Source organism: Triticum dicoccoides, chromosome 5B (assembly GCF_002162155.2).
Source record: "Triticum dicoccoides isolate Atlit2015 ecotype Zavitan chromosome 5B, WEW_v2.0, whole genome shotgun sequence".
In the NCBI taxonomy this organism is placed as follows: Eukaryota; Viridiplantae; Streptophyta; class Magnoliopsida; order Poales; family Poaceae; genus Triticum; species Triticum dicoccoides.
Genome location: NC_041389.1, coordinates 408,585,958 through 408,596,985, shown reverse-complemented (window position 1 = coordinate 408,596,985; position 11,028 = coordinate 408,585,958). Strand labels below are relative to the sequence as shown.

The 11,028-nt window shown below is 42.3% G+C and overlaps 1 long non-coding RNA gene across 7 annotated transcripts; it reads right to left on the bottom strand.

Annotated features, from left to right (window-relative positions):
- Positions 1–1,520: 1,520 nt before the first annotated feature.
- Positions 1,521–8,957, bottom strand: LOC119309585. Of its 7 annotated transcripts, XR_005150569.1 has the most exons (8): positions 8,319–8,957; positions 8,109–8,215; positions 7,446–7,616; positions 7,252–7,294; positions 6,472–6,543; positions 3,331–5,374; positions 2,736–2,909; positions 1,521–1,794 (listed from the first exon to the last, which is right to left on the bottom strand). It is a non-coding gene; the product is annotated as an uncharacterized LOC119309585 (long non-coding RNA). The 7 variants fall into 7 exon arrangements; XR_005150568.1 differs by having other exon boundaries at positions 3,331–3,556; positions 4,972–5,374; positions 6,472–7,616; XR_005150571.1 differs by having other exon boundaries at positions 3,331–3,474; positions 4,972–5,374; positions 6,472–7,616.
- Between the last annotated feature and the right edge of the window lie 2,071 nt (positions 8,958–11,028).

Here is an 11,028-nt window from a genome sequence, read left to right as displayed (position 1 = left end):
CGCAACCAACGACGGGACGACCCCGACGAATGCATCCAGGGCAGCCGACAAGCGGGACCAGGACCAGCGACGGCCCACCCGTCATCGCGGTAGGGCAAAGGTGGGTGCAGAAGCCGGGTGCACACGCACCGGCCAACCCCTCCGCAACTGCTCCCCCAACGCACGTCGCGAGCAGCCCGGCAGAGCGTCCCGCCAAGAACTGTTGACGTGAGAAAACACTACCCTACACATTACACCGTGGGACATGCAGCTAGTGGCACCGGCTAGCGGGACCAAGGCCAGCACCGGCCCACCCGTCATCTGTACATCACAGGTGCGGGAAAAGAAAACGGGTGCATCAGCGCCGGCCAATTCCTCTATGGCTCGCCCATGCCGCACGACGCGGACTCCGCGTGACGAGACACGGGAAGGCATCGCCGAGCCCACTAGTCATCGTGCGTCAACGAAAAAAGTCTGGGTCAAAACAGCATGTAAAAATCAAACGATCGTGCACACGCATTGACCTGACCAAGGCTGATCGAACGGCAAAAAACGCAGTGAAATCGGGGGGGCGCTCGGGACGGCGGGTCGCCCCGGAACCTTATATGTTAAACTAGTTGACCCGTTGCGCCAAATGACGCAGAGACCTGCTCAAGACATGTTGTCGATGAAAATAGTTTCATGCTGCAAGAACCTTTAACTAAATCATGCTATTTTCTAAACATGTTTATTACATTGTTAAATAATAGTCTGGGAAAAGGGAAACTTTGCATAATATGAATATGTTTAGTTTAAAAATATGGCCACCATGATGAGAGAGTAAAGTTGGCATGGTTGTATTTTTTTAGCAAGTTTGAAAACATGGTTCATGATGAGAAACATGGCCATGCATATTGTTCCTGCAAAAAAAGGGGGGAAAAGATAAGAAACCTAAAAAAAGAACATGTCTTTCTTGTGCATATATGGAGATACAGGGATCAAGAGGTATTAGAGCCCATATGTTATTTAGCCCAACCCACACTGAGCGATGCCTGTGGCCCGTGAGAAGCTGAATATGGAAGCGGTTGGGGCGGAGCCAGCGAAGACTTCCTTTCTTTCTTGGTTCCTCAGCTGGGTGACAGAGAAGTTTCGTCAGCCCCGACCGGTGCGATTTTACGCCAACTGGCGCAAAGATCCGCTAAAGCCATGTTGTCGATGAAAATAGTTGCATTTTGCGAATACCTATTCAATATTTGTAGTAGAATGCTATACCGAAAATATGGTTATCATGCTGATGATTCCAAGTTAGCAACAAAAATAAATCCATAGTTTAGTTGATTTTGTTACGGGCAAGCACATATGGCAACAAATTTAATCTCTTAGTTAGGAAAAACGGGGATCTGTTGCACCAAATGATGCAGAGGCACTCTAAATCCCTATGCACAAGGAAAAAATTATCCATGGTGCAATAACCTTTAATAAGAAACATGGTCGATTGTTGTCTACAATGAGATGTATATACACACATTTTAATTTGATAGCAAAAAATATTTGCTACCATCTTCACAAAGAACCATTTAAAATCATGTACGCATTGAAAATATGAGCGCTTTCCAATGACACTGTTTGAGCAAAACATACATAGGGTTTTGTTTAAAAATATATGTGTATGAAATCATGATTTCTTTGGCCATACACATAGTAGAATACAGATAAGCCAGAGGACTACATATCAAATCCCTTTCTCTTAAAACAAAACAATAAAACTTATCATTTCCTCTCTTCAGAGCATTCTCCTCCTCTTTCTCGGGTGCGCTCTGTGGCTTCCAGCAAATCCTACACCACCACCGCCAAAGCCAACTAAAGTGTTATTTAGATAGCAGAAAAACAATGTGCAATACAATTATATAGACATCTCTAGCAAAATATTGATTGCACATGTAGATGGAGACTAAAACGAAGAAGGCATTAAGAATCAAGACGGAGAAGATCTGGTCATAGTATCAGCCAGGAGTCTTAAATGAAGTATCAGTCATGACATAGTTAAGTTTCAGTTCAAATATCATGTAAAAACTTTTCAGCTTAACTTGAATAAAAACATACTGAGACTCCACCATGTGACTTCCACATAGAAGGTTCTCGTATAGATGGACCAACGAGAAAAAATTACGACAGGTTAGACCAAAAAACAGGAAACATTTTCCTGTCAAAGGCTCCACCTTGTGACTTCCACTTCGAAGGTTCTCATATAGATGGACCGACGAGACAAAATTACGACAGGTTAGACCAAAACACAGGAAACATTTTCCTGTCAAAGGCTCCACCTTGTGACTTCCACTTCGAAGGTTCTCATATAGATGGACCGACGAGACAAAATTACGACAGGTTAGACCAAAAAAAGGAAACATTTTCCTGTCAAAGATAATTCAAAATTAAAGAGAGGAAAATCACAGTCTCTCGTTTTGCCAAAATTACTGTGTCGACCTGATTGTTTTTTAGGCCCAAATTTGCTTGATTCTAAATAGATGACACGGTAAACTGACTATAAAAGTCGTCAGTTCATACCACAACCCAATGACTAACAATGAACATCTCTCTATATGCAATATGATTTCAGAGTGAAACATACCATTATTTGCTATTGGACCAACCAGATGTGGTTTCAACTCCACATGAGAAAAACAATGTAGGAACTGAACATACATCCAAGCATACAAAACCAAAAATTCAAGCAAGAATTAGACAAGGCATCTAAGGCCATGATAGCATTCACTCACCCTGGTATGTAGCATCGGTGGAGCGAAATGTGTCAATGCCACGATAACATCCACATGTCCACCTTCAGGCCTCCCTGACTCCTCCTGCCGACCATGCGCCTCTGCCATGGCATGTCCCCACATTCCCAGCCACGCCTTCTCAAGTACTCCCAAGAAGATAACGGCAATAACAGACTGTGCCAACATTATAAACTTAATATTAGTAATTATTGGACATACGTTAACTTGCACATGAACTATGTAAAATGCAAAATTACTAATGCCAGCTTAATAAAATGACTCCGCGGTGTCGTACATGGCAAACCAAAGATCATACTTGGTACTATCTCAGGTAGCAACAAATAAGCTGAAAGAAGGGAAACTTAATTATGGTGCATTGTTGTCAACAATGAGATGTATACACACATTCTAATCTGATAGCACAAAATACTTGCTACCATGTTCGCAGAGACCCATTTGAAATAATATACATGTACATAATACATTCTCCGGTGTACATTTACATAATGTCTCACAGTTTGGAAGAAAAGATATATGTCAATGGCGGTACATAAAACTAAAAATGAGTGTATTTGTCGCTAGGGAGTAAAAGGACCTATCATGAGTAACTGTATCCAGTATACAGAGAATATTTCTCTCTGTCAAATAACTCCAATGAATCATAGTCAATTCAATACATTGTTTGGAAGAAAATATTGATAGAAGTCCATTGGGCGCTGAGGAATAAAATCGTTGGGGACTGAAAAATATATTGATTTTAGCAAAAAGCATTCCTCCAAGTGAGAAACATTCAGTCCAAAACCACATCAAGACCAGCATACCTACAAAAAGAGAAAAGAGTCTGATCATTATAGTTGCTAACAACCGAAACCTGGATCCTGCCCAGGTCATCAAATTACACAATATGAATGGTTCAAATCGAAAGGTCATTTGTATCCAGCATAGTGTATTGCAATTATAACTTGAAGGGGTATGCTTGAACAAAACTGTATGCAGTCCCTCTCTCAGTGTTGACCTCGAGTCTGATGGTTATTTATGCAGAGACTACTGACGCTCTCAATTCCTGACTGGCACAAACCAGAGCATTGCTAACTGGCCAAATTAGTGAAAAGTGTTATGTGCTGATACCTTAAGGAAATGGGCCTTATTTGCCACTATCCTATTAAATTGTTCTCTGTCACCTCTGATATTTTCCAAATATTATTGTTACTTTGAAAGTAAGTTGTGATCCTTCAAAAATTCAGAGCCTTGATGTACAAAAGGCATCAGGTTTAGCCAGAGAGCACTCGAACAACTGTATACTGTTATCTACAACTTCCATAGTTACATTTCTTTCATGGCTCCGCATATAGGATACATCACGTCACATCCAATGAAATGGATGTGATTACTACTCCCTCCGTCCGAAAATACTTGTCGGAGGAATGGATGTATCTAGACGCAATTTAGTTGTAGATACATCCATTTTCATCCATTTTTCCGACAAGTATTTCCGGACGGAGGGAGTATAATATTATTTTGGAAACTCTAATCTGTAACATTGTGGCAATGATTTTCAACTTCAGAACCATGTTATCTGCACGTTAGCATGTAATCTACTAATACCAGGACAAAGTTCTACTTCGACTATACTTGATGCATAATGGTATTTGTCCTGTCGGTCACTCGCATTACAAAAGGAGAACTTTCAATGGATAATATTAAGTCGATGACAAAACAGGAAGACATATTATACGAATAAAGCAAAATGAGTACTTCATTAAACAATAATTCTGGAACATATAGCTTTTCCGACTTAATAGAATTACCTCCAATGTGGTTTCGCTAATGGTGATATCTCAACTGGGTACTGGGTAGTCAAGAACAAATGTTCTAGGGAACTAAATGCACCTATAATTGTATGATATATTCGGCAACATGGTAATATTTCAAAACTATTGATGCCTGACACACATTAACTAAAAACCCAATTTCCCAAATGATGTACTTTTGATACCAAATCTGTAGCTCCACAAACATTCATTAGCTAGCTGAAACAGTATAAATCTTTGAAACACTAACTGTTAAAACATTCCTCTCTAATACTGTATGTGATGTGAGGTTCTGCCCTATGCGCATCAAACGCCATAAATCACAAATATACACTGAAAGAAACATCACGTGCTTCAGGCTATACACCGTTTCAACCATTATGTAGAGGATACTGTCATAAAGAAACAAAACAGAGGCCACTCACCTGCTTCTTCTGCTACCTTGTATATGCAGATGAAAACCTCCAATAATGAAAGAATTCCTAGTTTAGGGATATGATATCCAATTCGCTAGTAATATGTCAACCAAAAATATTAGTTACAAATATTATAATTTTAGCCGGCAGCAGCAATGGCCCACCAACTCAAACAGTTGCATGTAACAACATATTCTATATCAAAATATAGACTACAACATGTACATGGACATGTTAAGAGGCTAAAAAATATGGTATACAATAGATTCTCAGGTGGGTTTTCTTATCTGCCCTAGTTGATTTTCGGAAGGGAGGTGTTCTTATATGTCCATATCCATCACCATCTATACAAAGTGAAGGTTCCTCCGGTTTTTGTTGTGGACAGGGGGTCAAGCGAGCATCCCACAGTCACCTTGCAACAAAAGGAATGCAAACATTAAAAACGGAAGACCAAGTTGTGACAAACCTCACAAGGCCATTGCTGCTGTCACAAGACCAAGTTGTGACTAAGCAATGGCCCACCAACTCCTTGTATGATTGATTAGTTGTTATCATCATACCATTTTGGTCAGACTAGCATATCAAAAAAAATATGGGCTCATTTATCATTTGCCAATTTCATGGTCAAGACAACCATTCTTTTCGGACAGACATACACAATATATACTGAAAGGAGATATGATGACACAGTGGTAGGAGACAGTGATAGTGACTCAACACGAAAGATAGTATGGAAGGAAATCCAACACAACTAAAGAACATTTTATGCTCAAAAAAACATTTGAGCCTGGCTCTGCAGCAGTTAAACGTAGTTCACTGATTTCACAACCAAGGAAATGTTTATACACTAATCACACTAATAAAATAAATAGAAAAGGAGACATGTAAGTACTCTCAGACAAGTATGGAACCCAAACTATATTGGTATGAGACGTGTGGGGCTCAATTGTACTGCAACTACTCTCAGAGCAGTATGGAACCTAAATTGTAATGGTATTAGATGAACAGTTTTCGAAAGAAATTGAGAACATTGCAGCCAAAAGAATAGGTAGTGTTGTGGACTACAAAAAAGCATTCCAATAATTAAATTGGGTCAATTAAGCCGCCAACCTATTTACACGCAAGCACAAAATATAAGCAGCATGAGGCAGAGCAAAATACAACGTCCAGCCAAATCTGGGATATCAAGACAAACAATCAACCAAGGGCCATGATAGTATGTAGGAAATAAAACTAATGTAGCATCTAGAAACTAAAGGAACAAATCTCGACCAATAGAAAAAAGAAGCAACCTGGGACACTCAAGTAAGGGCCAAATTCTAGAATGAATAATTGAGAAACAGCAAAATCAAGGAATTAATCTCATCTGAAGCATGGGCCCTAGCAATGTTCAGAACATGATATCCTTTACCCTTATGGTTAATACGAAAGATTGAGTAAAATGAAGTATCAACATATGATCTGAAACAAGAAAATAGCAGATGCAATTGCTTGCAAGATTACACTCACCAGCCCCACCGATAGCTTCTTGGACAATGCCAGATACTGATGCCTCCGTCAATCAAATCCCTAGGAATTTTCCTGCAGACAGCAACACACAAAAACAAATCTCAGAACGCGGCACCACTCAGTAGAAATCCTCAAACTGCACTGGACAATGCCAGCAAAAAAGTCACACCCCACCAACCATCACTACCACATACTGTAAATTTTGCATTTTCAGTGTTACAATCGTTCATACATATATCTTCTACAGTGCAGTTTTCCAGAAATAGACCGAGTTAATCATTCTGTTCTACAAAAAGACCTAAATCGCTACTGCCGAGTATCCACGCTCGAACTAAAAACATAATCCCCATTTTTTCGTTAGCTTTGTGTTTGAGAAAGCACACAGACAGTCCAAACCATACCTGAACTCATATCACTCTGATAATTTCAGACAAGTTTTTGAACAAGCAATAGGAAACAACCATTTATTCTGGACCAAATTCGAGGAGTGGAACCCCCAAAATTCTCCTTGTTCAGGCTTTACATAATCTCACAACACGGTAACAACAGTAGCTTTCCAGTAGCTTTCCTATATGTTGTTCCTGATCATCTGGTTTTCTAATGTTCAAGGCATATAACAACGACTCACTCTACACATGTTCGCACGGAAATATACATATCATATAACACCTAGAATCAATACTCCCAGCACATACACACAAAATCATACAAGAAACAAAACCAAAACACCGCATTCACCAAATACGGAGATCTGAATATCGGGAGGGAGGCGGATGGTACCTGTAAAAGTCGAGGAACTCGAGCTTCCTCGAGTACATCATGGCTAAACGCATACAACACAGATGCAGCAAGTAGTGCAGGCCCAGTTTAGTTACACATGCAATGCACTTCCACAAATAGGGCTTAAAAATTGTCGATCTAGCACTAATGATTTGGACTGCGTATTAGAGATAAATTATATGAGTATAAATTACCTAGAGCAGAAATTCAGTATAGATACTTCTCTGCCGAGTGTATGCAAGGATGACCAAAGACAAAATTGAACCGTGTTGAGAAGTTGAACAGCTAGGCCACCAGTCTGCCACATTTCTTGGGCTCAGCAGCTTAGTCAAAGGTGACGACCGTCCGTTCCACTTCAGACAAATCTGTCATGTCACAATTGGCATTGCATGTCAACAGGAGCAGAGCAATCCTAGTAGATATCGATTTTCATAAACTCATGCTTCTAAGTAGATTAATCCAAATCATGTGCATACATGACAAATAGCAAAGCAAGTATAAAGTAAGAAAAGAAAGATCCAAAGTAGACGAATGCATATTGACTGGCAACAATACTCACAGTTAGTACCATGCATAGTACATAATGCACCCAGATAATAAAGAAGACACCAAACCTCCATGAATTTTTTATACTGACAAAGGCGGAGTTGAATGCTCAATTAAAAAACCCTCTGTAACCTAAAGAGCACTGGTGGTGAATCAAACCTAGCATTGACATTGTTGTGAATTCTCGTCTAAATCTTGCTAATTCAGAAGGGAATAACATTAATTATGATGCAGACATGTATGAAAGCAAATTTATATATAACAACTTTGCATAGCACATTGACCAATCAGAGAGAGTGTGAAATAAGTACCTGAAGAACGGAAGATTCAGAATCAAATCAATTCCTTGACTATCAATCGCACTTGCTGCAATTTTTTCTGAGTACTTCATCTCGCTATGTTGGATGATGCAGCTTCACTAAAATTGACAAAGAGCGGATAGAACTTAGGTGGCCAAAATATGTATAGGAGATCAAAACCTAGGGAAAGAGAAAAAGGATGTAGAGGCATATCTGAACCACCTCAAGGTCTTTCTCCTGCTGTTTCGGTGGGCGACCCTCCCTCAACCGTTGACCCCGCCCGTATTCGACGCTCCACCAACCCTGCTGCTTCTTCCAGAGGCGCAAGATTCGCCATGGCCTTCTGCCCTGGCCCAAACGAGGGAGGTTCGTGAGCCGGTGGCTGGCAAGGGAGGGAGTAGAGCAGCAGCTGTGGTGCAAAGGAGGAAGGAAGCAGGAAGCGGGGGTGGAAGCAGAGGCGGCGCCTCTCATGGCGCAAAGGAGGTGAGGACGCGGTGGCACGACGAGTCGACCGGCCAACCGCCGCGGGGAGGAGACGGTGTGCGAGGCGTCACCCTTCTCCTCCCCCCTGCTACTTGTCCTCCTCGCCAGCCACCTCCTTCGCCCTGTCGTCCGCATCCTCCCCCTCCACTCCTCCGCGAAGACCCCGTTGCCCTGCTCTCGCACGACGATGACCAGTTCCCAGTCTGGAACCATGGAGGCATGGAAGAGAGGAGGAGACGAGCGAAGAGACAAGGCCGGCGGCGTGGGGGAGAGACAAGGCCGGCGGCGTGGGGGAGAGGAGAGGAGGAGGCTGCGAGCGAGGAGAGGGTGCGGCTGCTGTGGGGATCGGGGAAAGGGGCTAGGGTTCTGCTGGTGCGGCACGAGGGGATTGGGAAAGGAGGTCAATGTGGCGCGTGAGGATTGGGCAAAAACGTCCTGCACATGCGCGAGAGTGACCCAGTCAATGCGAGCTCGAGGCGATCCCATCCGTCATTGGACACAAAAAACAACCGTGAGGTGAAAAAGATTTGACCATAAGGGGAATATCCAACGATCCAGACGCGCCGAAGACCAGATCAGACAGCCACAAAGGGCTGCGCGCGAGGGAGTCCTCTGGAGGTGAGCTGGCTAGCTTCTTTTTTGTTTTAAATGTGTAGCTAGTTACTCATGTCTTTCTACTTCCTTTCGCTGATATGTGGGGCATCCGACAATGGGTCCACATGTCATATGCACAAATTAGAATGCACAACGGCATGGTAGACACACCACGGTCGTAGCGCCGCAGTAATGCCCAATGAGCCATCAAATCACAACCCCCCCCCCCTTTCTAGCTTCGTCTGCTTGTTCAGAGAAAACCCCCTCTCGGCAATTGCATAGGGTTTTCTCATGGAGAACCAGGTACGAATTCTTCATCCATCCCCGATAAATCCAAGTCCCTTGGTCGCAGGTAATCCTAGGTTGGCAGCCTCCGCCGTTGATGCATTTTTCTTCCTACTGATCTAGTGTGTTTCATTTGCAGTGCCCAAAGTGCGAGGACCCTACAGGTTTCTGCGCCCTCGGCGAGACGCCACACTTGTTTCTTCTCATCCTAACACAGGATTTTAAAACACGCACAGTATGTTCCTAGAATCATCTTTTCTATCCGGGAGGATGGGTTTTTTTTTGAACATGCTGTCGAGTAATTTGGAAATTTGGATTGCTATATTTGTATAAAAGGTACTACTAGTACGATGGTCAACACTGACGTGAAGGAGGAAGTTATTTCTAGGTTTGGATAGGGAATACATTGTGTTCTCATATTATCTTTCCTGCAGTGCATTATTTGCTCTGCCAGAACACATATACTCAAGATGCTCGGCCTTGCCATAACTGAATAGACCAGTTTAATGGTCACAGTGAAGACAAGCCATGGATATAAGTTATGAGTTGGGTTCATGAACCAAGAAGATCGCTGCTTTTTTATGGCCGAACTTGGATAAACTTTCTCAAGTGTTACGGACTGAAAGTTGGCGCACGAATGTTTATGTAAATAGCAGAACCTGGTCTCATCTTCACTGTGATCTTCCACCCCGACGCCGTTCCAATTGTTCATCCATGTTAGTTTTGTATCTGGTTCTTGCTTGTTGCCTTGATTACTTCTTAATCCACCTATTATGTCTAACTAATCACAATTTAACTTTAGAAGTAACAATGAAACTCTCATGAAGATGCTACTTCTAACTAATATTTTCTTATAATTGGTGGCACGTGTAGGGTTTTTCAGAGTTAAGCAGGCTGCTCGTTTGTTATTCTGTAATAACTCGGCTGTTACTGATGGCACTAAAGTTGACTGGGACGACATCCACAAGTTCCTACACTTTATTGATCGTCTTGAGGTCCTTGTGGCGCGTTTCAATGGTGGAACGCCACGTGGGATATGTGTGTGTAGGATTTTGAAGTATGTCTAGAGGGGGGTGATTAGACTACTTGACCAAATAAAAACTTAACCTTTTCCCAATTTTATTCTTTGGCAGATTTTAGCAAACTTAGCACAAGTCAAGCAATCTTAACACAATTCAAGCAAGCATGCAAAGAGTATATGAGCAGCGTAAAATAAAGCATGCAACTTGCAAGAATGTAAAGGGAAGGGTTTGGAGATTTCAAATGCAATTTGGAGACACGGTGATTTTTGAGCCGTGGTTCCGATAGGTGGTGCTATTGTACATCCACGTTAATGGAGACTTCAACCCACGAAGGGTAACGGCTGTGCGAGTCCACGGAGGGCTCCACCCAAGAAGGGTCCACAAAGAAGCAACCTTGTCTATCCCACCATGGCCGTCGCCCATGAAGGACTTGCCTCACTAGCGGTAGATCTTCACGAAGTAGGCGATCTCCTTGCCCTTACAAACTCCTTGGTTCAACTCCACAATCTTGTCGAAGGCTCCCAAGTGACACCTAGCCAATCTAGGAG